The sequence below is a fragment of the Protopterus annectens genome, chromosome 4.part0 (assembly GCF_019279795.1).
Source record: "Protopterus annectens isolate FY-2018-M chromosome 4.part0, PAN1.0, whole genome shotgun sequence".
NCBI classification, from domain to species: Eukaryota; Metazoa; Chordata; order Ceratodontiformes; family Protopteridae; genus Protopterus; species Protopterus annectens.
In genome coordinates, this window is record NC_056733.1 from 177,410,773 (window position 1) to 177,425,178 (window position 14,406).

General features: G+C 43.5%; 1 protein-coding gene across 2 annotated transcripts in view; it reads left to right on the plus strand.

Annotated features, from left to right (window-relative positions):
• Nucleotides 1-14,406, plus strand: part of PGS1 (phosphatidylglycerophosphate synthase 1) — a 2,908,952-nt gene that overhangs the window by 737,827 nt on the left and 2,156,719 nt on the right. The gene's annotated exons all lie outside the window — the stretch shown is intronic.

Below are 14,406 nucleotides of genomic sequence, written 5' to 3' on the forward strand. Positions count from 1 at the left end.
TTAGTTGTTGCTTAGATCTCTGTTGAAACTGTTTTGTCCCACCCACCCTCTCTATTTTTGGCTTGTAGTTTAAATTTGGTGGCATTTGCAGTTGCCCACCCCACTATAGATTTGATCTGGGACACTCCCCCAGTCCCATCTCTTTACCACATTCTACCTAATAAACTATTTCTGCACTTGCTTTTAGTCCTTTTTAATTTAATTGCATTTTTTTTAAACTGTGTTTGGTCTAATATTGCTACATACTCAAGTGTGCTAGCTTGCACTGCATGTGAATTGTTTTTACTACTGTTTTTGCTACTTTTCTGTAAAAACAAATAAATAAATAAACTGTAAGTCTGTTTCCTACCTTTACTGTAACTAGTGTTCCAGATACAGATTTGCTGTATCCAGGACTGTATGTAAGCTTCTGAGCCCCCCAAGCCTTTCTGTGTTGGAGGGAAGCCTTCTAGCTCATCAGTGGGAGTAGTAAGCACTAGGTAACCTGTCTACCACATAAGGAGTGGTTCTGGCCCAGATATTGTAGTTACTGGCCGTTTGGGCAATCTCTTCCATCTCTCTCAACTTTCTGATTTGAAAGCCTGCATTTGCACTTGTTTCTGTCCTGTAACTCGTCTAGTGCAGATACAGATTCTTAGTTTTAGCACTTAAATTTGCTTCATAGGTTCATAGTTTGATACTAGGCTATCAGCCCTAGGGCCTATACAAGCCTAGCCATAACAATTCCCTGGCTATTTCTTCCCACATTATTTACTTTCCTGGACCCCTGTCTAGCAGGGCGACTGACGTGATCCCTGGGGTGAATTTCCTTTCTCCCATCCAATCGTCAAGGTTCCTCTTGAAGAGGTCCAAAGAGGCACTCTGCTTGACATGTATGGGCAATCTATTCCAGAGTCTGGGGAGTCTCTGGGTCAGGAACCTATCCCTCCAGCATGTTTTGTTTATTGTGATGACAAGGTTTAGATCCCTGGAGCGTGTAGCTCTGAGGGATTGGGATTTCTTTAAGTGTAGCATGTCCAACAGCTCTGGGTTTGACATGGCCTTGTATGTTAAGCAGAGATCACTTCTGAGTAGACGATATGCGACAGAGTATAGCTGGAGTTTTTTAAGGCGATCAGCGTAGGGCATCTGCTTTAGGCCTGTGATTCTTTTAGTGAGGTATTTCTGAGGCCTTTCCAGTTGTTGCAGATGTCTTGAGAGGTACATACCAAATGGGGCGTTGTATTCTATAATGGGTCTAATGAGGGATGAGTACAGTGAGACAATGACCTCCTTTTTTCTGGATGAAAAGCCCTTCGTGATGAGGTGTGCCACATAGAAGGATTTCCTGACTGTTGTGGCGATGTGGTTATCGAAGGTGAGACCACTGTCCACCTGTGTCCCTAAGTCTCTTATCACACTTTCTGTGTTTAGTGTACTGCCACCTATATGGTAATTCATGGATACATGTTTTTTTCCCAAAGGGGATAACAATACATTTCTTGGCATTGAGCTTGAGCCCATGGCTCTGGCACCAAGCATCTGTTTCTGTAAGGCCCTTTTGTAGAGTATCCACATCATTTGGGAATTCAATACTGGCTCCCAGTTTGCAGTCATCTGCAAACTTTGTTAGCCAGAGTCCCTTAGTGTTGACCTGTACTTCAGAGAAGTAGATGCCAAACAAGAGCGGCCCCAGGACTGAACCCTGAGGTACTCCACTTGCCACTTGTCTGGAGCTGGATTTGGAGTCGGCTACTTTTACAGTGTGGGTTCTATCAGTAAGCCATTTAGCAACCCATTGGGTGACATAGGGATTAATGCCCAACTTAGTAAGTTTATGTATGATTCCAGAGTGGGAGATGGTGTCAAAGGCCTTGGCAAGGTCTAGATAGGCTGTGTGGACCACCTTACCCTTGTCCATGGCTCTGGAGACTGATTCAAAGAAGTCAATCAGGTTCAGGAGACAAGATCGGCCCTTCACAAACCCAAACTGGGTGGGGTCCAGTGTTTGAAGGTTGCCAATGTCTTTGTTTAGAAGTTCCATGATAATACGCTCCATGGCCTTGCAGATAAGGCTTGTCAGACTGATGGGACGGTAGTTTCCGGGATCCAAGGTGGATCCCCCCTTGTGGATTGGGATAACTGTAGCTCTGCGACACTCAGTGGGCACGAAACCTGAGGTTTCATGCTCAGCACTTGTTCAGAACTTGTAAGCACTAAATAAGCTACCAATTACTGAAGCACTCAACCTTCCTCATTACCTAGAGGAAAACAGTTTTTGTACTTACTTTTCTCACTTGCTTAGAGAAAAACAGCTCTTGTACTCACTTTCCTCACTTATCTAGAGGAAAATAGTTTTTTATTCAGGCATGTCCAAGTGTCAGCTCCCAGTGTTCTCTCCTATCTATCTGATGAATCTGGGCATCTTGAGGCAATGTAGAAATTGCCTCGTAGACAGACAACCCTCTCCTCCTACCACCCAACACTACAGCCTGTGAGAGATGCACTTATCTAGCCAAACTGGAAGTAAAGCTCTCTCCAACCAAGACTGAACTTGACAGTCATGAGGAGAAGGTAAACATTTGCACCACACCACACTCATCATATAGTCTCACTAAATCTACACCACCAAAATCCACACATAGTAACACAAAAACATTTGCGGAGGCTCTCAATAATAATCTGTCTAAGCAACAGAGGCCTCCAAAGCAGAAACGCAAGCAACCTCCATCCCCCAACACAACACAAATAACGCATAGCCCACAGACTCAGTGTGCAACTCAACCACAGCTAATAAGGCAAATTAATGTACCCAACACACTAGTCATAGGTGACTCTATAGTCAGGCACACTGATGCCCCACTCACCAGGCCAAACAAGGAGAAGCACTGTTGAAAGGAGATGCCCAACACCGGTCAGCCACAGAATAGATACAAAGTTTATTAAATGCGATAACTATCCATCATGATGAAGTCTGAGTTTTAGACGAAAAACGCGTTGTTTCAATAAGCGTTTAACGTTACATGTATTTTGGATAGTTATCGCTTTTAATAAACTTTGGATCTATTCTGTGGCTGACCGGTGTTGGGCATCTCCTTTCAACAGTGCTTTAAGTGTTTCTTGGTTGGTTTTTGCACTGTTTCTTCTATTATTCATGGTTACAAACAAGGAGAAGGTTACTGTCAGCTGCCTGCCGGGTGCCAGGATCCGCCACATAACCCACACACTCAGGTCATTCCACAACAAGTACAAATATGACTCTGTCATTGTCCACGTTGGTGTGAATGACCTGAGACATACCTCCTTGGACTACATGAAAAGAGACATGGAAGAGCTCTCCGATCTTGTAGCCCAGGCAGGTGAGACCCTAGCCCTGAGTAGCATTCTGCCATCGCCCAGAATGATACCGCAGTACAAGGACAAAGTGATTGACTTCAACAGTTGGCTAAGCTTCTGGTGTCATTCTAAGGGGATCCAGTATCTGTCTGCTTGGGATGACATGGTCGACAGACCATGATGCTTTGCTACAGATGGCCTGCACCTGTCGCCCCTGGGATTCCAGATACTGGCTAAGGCTCTTGCTGCCCCTATAATGCCTTTTTTGAGCAAGGTTCAAATAACAAATTCACCACTGTAACAGGAACAGGCAAGCAAAAACTGAGGGTAATGCTACTCTACGCTAGAAGTCTAAATTCAAAATGCACTCACTCGAGGCACTCCTTAAAATGGAGAACATTGATATCTGTGCAGTGACTGAGACCTGGTTCAGGGCTCCAGAGAGCACCCCTGCACTACCAGGCTATAACTCATACCACACTTTTCGGCTATGTAACCTGGACCTAAACACCAAAGGCGGAGGTGTGTCCATATTCATTAAGGATATCCACACCTCCAGGCTAGTTGCTCAGCATAATGCATCCGAGGTTATCCAAGTGCAACTAACTCTGGGCAAAACTGCAATCCAAATTGTAGCTTGCTACAGATCTCCCACCATGCCCCAGGATTCTCACTCCTCTTTTCTTGATGCACTGGAAAATATTAGGGTTCAACCAAACACCCTAATAATGGGCGACTTCAACTACCCCACCATTAACTGGGAAAACTACTCGTCTACCAACTCCTTAGCTCAACATTTTCTGGAATTCATAAACTCCAATGCCCTCGATCAACTTATCCACACCCGCACCAGGGGCAACAATATCCTAGACCTAATCATTACCAACATGAATGACTGATGTTCCATACCTGAAGTCAACTCCTCGTTGGTCCGATCCGACCATAAGCTAATCACCCTTGATATCCACATCCCACCCCGCCCCCCATTAAGGAAACCACAGTAAAAAATTTATCCAAAGCCAACTTCATGTTTCTTAAGACAGAAGGGGTGAACCTCATGACACCCTTGCAGATGGACAATACAGTTACAACTGCTGAATCCTACACAGATGCACTCTATAAGCACTTAAACAAGTGCATGGATCGTGCTATTGCAAAAGTACAGTTGTGTACACTTACCATAAATGTAGATGTTCGAATGTATTCACTGTTGCAGTCCTTACATTTGGGGTAATCTGCTGTCAGGTTGCCCTCAGTCGGCCTGAATAACAAAGTCTTGGGTCCTGTGTTGGTTGCTGTCTCATCTGCCATGACGTCAGGTCGTCAGGGCTATAAAACATGCAGCCAACGCCATTTTATTCAGTTTTTCTTGCCCCAGATGCAGATGTCAGGTGCCCCCCAAATGGGGAGTAATATATACATATATATATATATATATATATATATATATATATGTATGTATGTATATATATGTATATATAAACAGTAATATATGTAAATACACTTTTAGCAACATAAACTTTACCTTCATCTAAAAACAAATACACCACAAAGGCTTTAGAATATAGTGAAGGAAAGAGAAGTTCTAGAAAAGGGAGATGGCGGGTGGGTAACCTGGACTGCAACAGTGAATACACTCGAACATCTACATTTATGGTAAGTGTACACAACTGTACTATGTTCTTCGTGTTTCACTGTTGCAGTCATTACATTTGGGTAGAATCCCAAAGCTATGGACGGGAGGATGGAACTAAATAGCATTAGGAGCGGCTTTAAGGCCCTGCAGAACTGCATGGCAAAGCCTGCCCTGGATTTGGAGAAGAGAGGCAAATGATAATGCTTTGTGAAGGTATGAACAGAGCTCCAAGTAGCATCTTCTAGAATGTCTTTGGTTGGAACTCCTCTGAGAAAGGCTGCTGAGGTAGAGGCAGCCCTGGTGGAATGTGACCTGATTCCCGTGGGCACAGGTTTACCATGGTGCAAGTAGCAGAAACAAATGCAGTGGCTTATCCACTTAAAAACAGTCTGCTTTGATATAGCCTTCTCCTCTGATCCTGAAGCAAATGCCACCAGTAGTTGCTTAGACTTTCTTAGAGATTTGGTCCTGTTTAAGTAGAATCTTAGTTGTCTGTGTACGTCCAATGAATGCAGAATCCGCTCCCCCTTGTTCTGCGGATTTGGGTAAAATGTTGGCAGGTGAATTGTTTGGTTAAGAGCCACACTGGATACCACCTTAGGCATAAAGGAAGGATTGGTCCTGAGGAACACCCTGTCCGGGTAAAATGTAATAAAAGGCTCCACAGCCATGAGCGCCTGTAGTTCTGAAACCCTTCTTGCTGAAGTGATTGCCAAGAAGATAGCTGTTTTCCAAGATAAAAATGTTATATCTGCAGTAGCTGCTGGTTAAAAAGGAGGCAGGGTGAGTTTTTCCAGCACAAAATTGAGGTCCCATGCAAGAGTTGGTGATCTTCTGGGAGGCCTTAAATTTTTGGCCCCTCTAAGGTACTGTTTTATCAGAGGATGAGAAAAGAGGGGAGGCTCCTTGTTGTAATGAGCCGAGATGGCAGAGGCATGGATTTTTATTGAAGAAAAAGATAAGCCCTTATTAAGCATCTCAGTCAAGTATTGTAAAATCAGAGGGATATTTGGTTTTGCTCTGTCTGTTCCTTGTGCTTGGTTCCAAGCACAGAATCTCTTCCATTTATCAGCATAAGATTTTCTAGTACTAGGCCTTCTGGCTTCCAAAATGACATCCATCACAGATTTACTGTGAGGTGTTGTTTGAATAATTACATGATCAGCCATGCTGCCAGATTCAGAGTTTGGAGCCGAGTGTGCAGAATTTGATTGCTCTGCTGAGACAGTAGATGAGGTATTTGAGGCAAGTACCAAGGAGGGAGTTGAGACATATTCCTTAGAATTGGGTACCAGTGCTGGCGAGGCCAGTCCGGAGCAATCAGGATCATTTTTGTTTTTTCCTGTCTGACCTTTAGTAAGACCTTGGAGAGAAGAGGCAGAGGGGGAAAGGCATAGACTGATAGTTTTTTCCAACTGAAGGATAGGGCATCCACTTTCCATGCTTGTCTGTGATAAATCCTTGTGCAGAATTTGTCCAGTTGATAATTTTGGGGAGAGGCAAATAGATCTATGTCTGGGCTCCCCCATTTCTGTGTTACCATGCTGAAGATTTGTGGATCCAGTTTCCACTTGTGCGAGTCCATAAGATTTCTGCTTAGGTCATCTGCCAGAGTATTTTGTTTTCCTGGCAGGAATTGAGCTTGAAGATGTACTTGGTAAATCAAAGCTGTGTTCCACAATGCCATGGCTAGTCTGCAAAGGGGGTAGGATTGTGTACCCCCCCCCGCTTGTTTATGTACCACACAACCGTGGCATTGTCTGTCTTTATCAGTAGTTGTCCTGGATGAAGTAAGTCCTTGAAGGCTGTCAGAGCATTCTGAACAGCTAGCAGCTCTTTCTGGTTGATGTGCAGATGCATTTGTTTTGGGCTCCATATGCCCTGAATGCATCTCCCCACCAGGTGGGAATCCCAAGCATAGTCTGATGCGTCTGTAGTTAGGGTTTGGATGGCAGGGGGTAGAGTGAATGACAGTCCCTTGTTTTGGTGGCATGTCTCTGCCCACCAAAGAAACTCCTGTTGTACGCAGAGAATGAGAGGAATCATTGTTTCCAGACTGTGACAATGTTGACTCGATAAACTTTTTAGGTACCATTGAAGTTTCCTCATATGCAGTCTTGCATATGGAATTAGTAGAATGCAGGATGCCATGAATCCCAAAGCCTGCAGAATTTGTCTTGCAGATAACTGGGTTTTTGTTGTTGTCAGTTGCCTTTGTTTGTCTGGCGTAAGGTAAGCCATCTGGGCAGTTGTATTCAAGCTTGCACCCAGGAATGTAATTATTTGAGAGGGTACCAGTTGGGATTTCTTTTCGTTTATTATGTACCCTAGGCATGTTAGAAGCCTTTTTACAAATGCCAGATGTTGAAGAAGAATGTCCTTGTTCTCTGCTTGAATGAGACAGTCATCCAGGTAAGGATAAATTTGTATGCTTCTTTGTCTGCAAAATGCAATTACTGGTGCGAGGCACTTTGCAAAGACCCTGGACGCAGTAGATAAGCCAAAGGGCAGTGCAGAGAATTGGTAATGCAAAAAACCTGCCTTGAAACGGAGGTATCTTCTGCACGATTCCCTTATTGGGATATGCAGGTATGCCTCTTTTAAGTCTAGAGTCACTAACCAAGCATTCCTGCCCAGCATAGGCAGTAGCTGTTGTAAAGTCAGCATTTTGAATTTTGGAATGTCCAGGAACTTGCTCAGAATCAATAAGTCCAGTATTGGACGCCAGGCATTGTCTTTTCTGGGTACCAGGAAAAGTCTTGAATAAAAAAACTTTTTTTTGTTCTGGTACTGGTTGAATAGCCCCCATATCCATGAAGGACGTAACTTGTTTCTGAGCCTCTGACCATTGATTTTGTGGCAGATCTGGCCAACCGTTTGGAATTAACAAAGTATGGAAATTAAATCTGTACCCCTAGGATACTATGTTTAACACCCACTTGTCCTGGGTAATTAACTGCCAATTTTGAGCATGAAGTGGTAATTTCCCCCCCAAAGGGGCTGCCAAAAGATAAGTGTTAGAGAAGGTAGGTGTATTGCCTAGGCTGCTTAGTGGGGGGGGGGGTTTGGGAACCCCTGATTAAGGTTATTAAGTCCTCAGCCATTTTGATCATCTGGTTTTTAGGCATAGGGGCCTGAGTACGTGGCTCATGTGTAATTTTTTTTTAGACTTAGAAGATGTTTTTGATCTTGTTTTTGAAGCTGACGTCGGTTTTATATAAAAATGTTGAGGCCTGAAAACACCCTCAGAAGCCGGTGCCTGTTCAGCAGCTCTGGACCCATCCAAGAGATAGACATCCGCAGGTTCAGTACTCTTGAGAATCTCACGACATACTGGACTCCGCATGGGTCTCGGTAGAGGCCTGTGAATCAAAAGTAGCGGGTATCAGGGGCTGTGAAAGCATCTCACTGAGTACTGGCGAACCGGGAACTGGCTTAGGAGAAGCTTCGTCGTCGGTTTTGGACCTCGACAGTCTGTCTCTGTCTTTTTCTTTGCGTTTTTTGTGAACTCCAGTAGTTGGATTGCTAACCGACGACATTTCAGGGTAATTAAATCTGGATCCAAAATATTTTGAAGCAAAAATATACTGATGCTTAATAGTGCGTTGGTTAAATCTAGCACAAAACTGACAACAAGGCATGTTATGATCTGGGCCTAGGCAGTACAAATGAAAATCCCTATGAGGTGTTTGCTTCCCACAAGTAATGCAATTATTAACTTTTACTGACATCATTAAGGAGCAAGAAAAAGTTTCCCCAACAGGGTACTTAGCTTTAGTTGAAGACTTCAGTTCTGAAACTCGAATGCGAAAATTTCAGGAGTCAGCCGACCGGCACTTGCGAACTGCTTCTGCTTCGGGCACCGTGCGGCAAGAAAGACTGAATAAAATGGCGTCGGCTGCATGTTTTATACCTCTGACGACCTGACATCATGGAGGAGGAGACCGCAACCGACGCAGGACCCAAGACTTTGTTATTCAGGCCGACTGAGGGCAACCTGCCAGCAGATTACCCCAAATGTAATGACTGCAACAGTGAAACACAAAGAACATCAGAACCAACACGCTATCCTCCAAAAAAAGGAAGCCAATCTGGTGGTCCCCTGCCATAAACAAACTGTACAACAGAAGGAAGAAACTGTTGAAAAAGAGAGTAAAATCCCATGAGTGGAGGAGCTCCCTGGTCAGCCTCAGTAAGAAGCTGAGATCCCTTATAAGATACTCCAAAGCTAGCTACAAAAACAAAATCGCCACTAATTCTAAGGGCAACCACAATGCATGCTATAGCTATGTCAAGAATCTCGATGGCAACACCCAGATCTGCTCTGAGTTATAGCACAACAGCACGAAAATTACAGAACCAACTAATATTGCCAATATCTTGGCAGATAGGTTCAGTGCTAACTTTACCTCCCCTCACCCCCTAAAGGGCCCATATGTATACAGGAAGAATGCAGTGTCCCTGTAATCACAACTACACAGGTAAAAGCTGCACTCTCTAAAGCCAAAAACACAGCATCCATGGGACCGGACAACATCTCCGGCTGCATTTTACACGAACTTCAGAACGAACTGGCTCCCCACTTAAGCACCATGTTCAGTAATAGCCTCGCATCAGGCTTTGTGCCCACTGAATGGCACACAGCAGCAGTTATCCAACTCCACAAAGGGGGAGCCACCACTGATCCCTGGAACTATCGACATATTAGCCTGACGAGCCTGGTCTGCAAGGCCATGGAACTTATCATCATGGAACTCATAAACAAAGACATTGGTATCCTCCAAACTCTGGATCTCACCCAGTTTGGGTTTGTGAAAGGCAGAGCAGGCCTCCTGAACCTGATCAGTCACCAAAGCCGTAGATGAGGGTAAGGTGGTTCACACAGCCTATCTTGACCTTGCCAAGGCTTTCGACACCATCCCCCATTCTGGAATTATAGCTAAACTCACTAAACTAGGTATAAATCCCTACATCACAAGATGGGTTGCCAACTGGCTCACTGACAGAACCCACACTGTAAAAGTTGCAGACTCCAAATCTGACCTCAAAGCAGTGACAAGTGGAGAATCACAGGGTTCCATCCTGGGACCTCTCCTGTTTGGTACCACCTTCTCTGAAGTACAGGCTAAGACAGAAGGCCTCTGGCTAACGAAGTTTGCAGATGACTGCAAACTAGGAGCCATAGTCAAGTCCGCATATGATGTGGACATCCTACAGAAGGGCCTCGCTGAGGCAAATGCCTGGTGTCAGAGCCATGGCCTCAAGCTCAGTGCAAAAAGTGCAGTGTCATTCTCTTTGGTAAAATCTCTGTACCCATGAACTATCACATAGGCTGCAATCTACTTAACACTGAATGTGTGATAAGAGACCTTGAGACCCAGGTGGACAGTAGTTTCTCCTTTGATAGTCACATCACCACAGTAGTCAGGAAGTCCTTCTACGTGGCACACCTCATCATAAAAGAGTTCTCATCCAGGAAAAAAGGGGTCATTGTTCCCCTCTACTCAACCTCATTAGACCCATTATAGAGTACAACAACCCTTTTGGAATGTACCTCACAAGACATCTGCAGCAGCTGGAAAGGCCACAGAAGTACCTCACAAAGAGGATTAATGGCCTCAAACAAATGCCCTACATTGACTGCCTGAAAAAAACTCCAGCTTTACTCTGTAACATATCGCCTACTCTGAGGTGATCTCTGCCTAACATATAAAGCTATGTCAAACCCAGAGCTGTTGGACATGCTACACCTAAAGAAATCCCAATCCATCCGAGCTACATGCTGTAGGGACCTAAACCTTGTCACCACAATAAACAGGACATGCTGGAGGGATAGATTCCTGTCCCCATACTCTGGAACAGACTACCCATCTGTGTCAAGCAAAGTTCTTCATTAGCACTCTTCAAGAAAAATCTTGATGAGTGGATGGGAAATAGGAAATACACCCCGGGGATCACTTCTGTGTCTCTGCTGGACAGTGGCACAGGAAAATAACTTTCTTGGATGGCGTAAGCCAGGGAACCTTGTTGGCTAGGCTTACATAGGCCCTTGGGCCGATAGCCTAGTACCTACCTATGAACCTAATCATTCAGAAAAGTATTTTAAGTAATGTGCTTATGGTGAAGATTTAGATTGATGAGAGACTAAATCTAGGAAGTTAGAGATAGTTTTGACAATAAATAGGTAGTGGTAGATAGTGGAATGTTGTTGGGATTGAGAAGATGTTTATGTTGGGTGAGTACAGTGGCAAGTCCATTGGATTTGCAGATATTCTTTGGTGGCTGCCTTGAATTGTTTGTTGCTTAAGGGTCCTAATTTCTAGTGGGAGCTTGTTCCAGGCCTTAGTGGGATTGTAGCTATAGAGGTTGCATCCAAATTTGGTCATTGGTTTGTAGATTAGTAGCAGGTCTAGGTTAGAGTTCCGATGAGATCTCACAGGAGAATAGTGGGAGATGAGAGACAAAAGCGTAGGACATTAGGAAGGCTGGTAAAGGATAGAGTGGATGATCTGGAGCTGAGAGAGAAGAAGCTGGTGAGGTAATTCAAGCCAGTTTAGGTGTTTGAGTGAGAGACAGTGATGGGACTTGTAAGTTTGATGGGCAGCGAATCTGGCTATCATGTTGTAGGTAGATTCTAGTTTGGCTAGGAGTGCAGAGTTGAGACTAGTAAGAATTTGAGAGCTGTACAATAGACTGGGTAGCAGGTAAGCATAAGAGAAAGAGTTACCTTAGCTTCACTGGTGAGAAACTTTTTGTTATGGTATAGGAGCACTAGTTTCTGATGTATTTTCTTGATACAGTTATTAAAGTGCAAGTCGAACTTTAAGTTGGTCATCAATGATGACACCCAAGAGTTTTGAGCTAGATTCCACCTCAATTGGGATGTTAAGAGACAGTATTGAGAAGGTGGATTTAATGTGGTTAAGGTTTTTAGAAAGAAAAAGTAATAGTTTAGGTTTTTTTGGGGTTAAGGATAAGCTGGTTTTCAGAAAACTAGTTTTCTACTGAGTTAAAAGAAGTCTGTGTAGCAGAAATGAGTTCAGAGGGAGAGTCAGCAGCGTATTGAACCAGAAATGACTGGGGATAGGAAGAATAAAGAAGATTAGTAAAGATGTTGAAAAGTAATGGACCAAGGATAGAACCTTTAGGAACCCCCATTTTAACTGGGCGAGGAGGGGAGAGTGCAAAGTGCCACCTCACTGATTGAAGACGGTCAGTGAGGTAGCTGGCAAACCATGCAACAGTAGCAGAGGAGAAGTTAAGGCTGGTTAGTTTGTGCAGAAGAAGAGGGTGAGAGATGGTGTCCAAAGCTTTTGAGAGATCTAAGAATAGGCAGGAGATACGTTTGTTGTCATCTCTGGCTAAAGAGATAGTGTTAAGGAATGATATTAAGGCAGTAGTAGTGTTATGCTTAGGTCAAAAACCATGTTGAGTAGGTGAGAGTAGATTTTCGTGGAGTAAGTAATAAATGACTAAGTAATGCATGACTTGTGTTTGTATGCATTTTTCTAGAACTTTAGAGGGAGGTGACAGGATGGCAATCAGTCTGAAATTGCTGATTTCAGAGGAGTTACCTCCTTTGTGTATAGGTAAGGTGTAGAATTGCTTCCAGATGGAAGGAACTTTGGACTCAGAGATGGAGCGGTTAATTAAGATAGAGACTGGGAGAGCAAGAGAGTCAGCTGCTAACTGATGGAAAAGAGAAGGAATGTTGGTCAATGCTGAGAAAGGTTTAAGTTTGGAGAGTAGAGATTTCATGTAGCTGGTAGGTACAGGTTTGAGGGAAAAAGTATTAGATGAGTGTATAGTAGGAGCTGAATCTGAGCAGTTTGAAGTATTATTAAAAGTGGAGGAGTTGGGTGTTAGGTTTAAATAGCTAGAGTCAATGAAGTAGGTGTTGAAGGTGGAGGCAGTTTCTTCAGGTGTCTTATCGGGGCATGGATTGGGGGGGCAAGGACCACCAGGATGTAATATTTGGTTTATTGCTTTCCAAAATCTTTTGGGATTAGATCTCAAGGCTGTGGGAGGGTTATAGTAGAAATCTTTTTTTCTTTAGTAATATGCTTTTTGGTCAGATTTCTGAGTTGGTTGTATTTTTGCATGTCTGCAGGGAGCTTAGTTTTAATCCATGTTTTCCATGCCCTGTCTCTATTTTTCATTAGGGTGCTGGTGGCAGTTGATAGCCATGGAGATATTTTAGATTTAATACTGACTGTGCGTAGAGGAGCAAGTGAGTTAAGAATGCTGAGGAAGGTGAAGTTGAAAGAATAGACTTGCATCATTGAGGGGGAGTTGGGTAAGGAAATTCTAGTTCACTTTAGATAGGAGAGATTTAAAAATTTCTGGGTGTAAGTTAGTTAGCTTGTGACATGAAAGTCTGTGGTTTAGCAAAGTGAGGAGAAAAATCTAAGCACTTTTATTGGGGAGTGATCACTTAGGGAGATGGATAGGGTTTCAGGGTTATGGTACTTGGAGGGGTTAGAGACTAGTATCCAGTCAATAAGAGTGCTCTGTGTGTGTGTGTGTGTGTGTGTGTGTGTGTGTGTGTGTGTGTGTGTGTGTGTGTGTGTGTGTGTGTGTGTGTGTGAGAGAGTTGTTGGAAGGTGGGATCAGTAGTAAGTTGTGTAAAGCTTTACAAATTAATGTGTAAGGGAGAATTTGGAGGACAGAGAGTTAACCAATTAATGTTTACTTCTCCAAGAACGATGGTTTTGTTAGGAATATCTTAAGAGAAGTGTGAGAGTATGTTTTCCAGCAGGGGAATATTATCCCCTGGTGGAATATAGATGGCTACTATAGTGATGGTGGTATGGCTATTACGTTTAAGATTGGCTGCCAGTATTTCAGCAGGGGAAAAGGAGGGAATAGGTTTCTTAAGACTTGTAAGAGTAAGGTGGTTGTAGTAAACAATGGCAACTACTCCCCCCTTTCTCTTTTGTCGGCCTAAGTGCAGTATACTATAGTCTTTATCTTTGTGATGGGGTTTTAGCCAAGTTTCTGTTAGGATGATGACATCTGGGGTGTAGTTGGAGATCCAGGCATGGAGTTCACTAACTTTGTTTAGAATACTTCTAGTATTTATTGAGTAAAAGGCAATATGTTTGTTTGGAGGGGCTGAGGTGCCTGGGTTAATTGAAGTAGAATTATAGGTGAGACCTGGATTAGGATGGATGTCTCCTGGTAGAAGAAGGACATTAGGGTGGTAGTAGAAGTTGTTTTTGTATGGGTTATAATTAATTTATTTTTAGGTAACATGGTGTGGGTGGGAGGAATTATGATATTAGGAAGAGGAGTATCCATAGGAAATATAGAAGAGAAAATAGCAAAAGATTGTTGAGGAGGTGAGGGAGCAATAGTATGAGGATTAGTGGGAACGTTAAGAATAGGAGATAATTGGGGATTAAATGAGGTGAGAGTAAGGAGGAGGAGTAGTGGAAGTAGTACGAGAAGAGGGG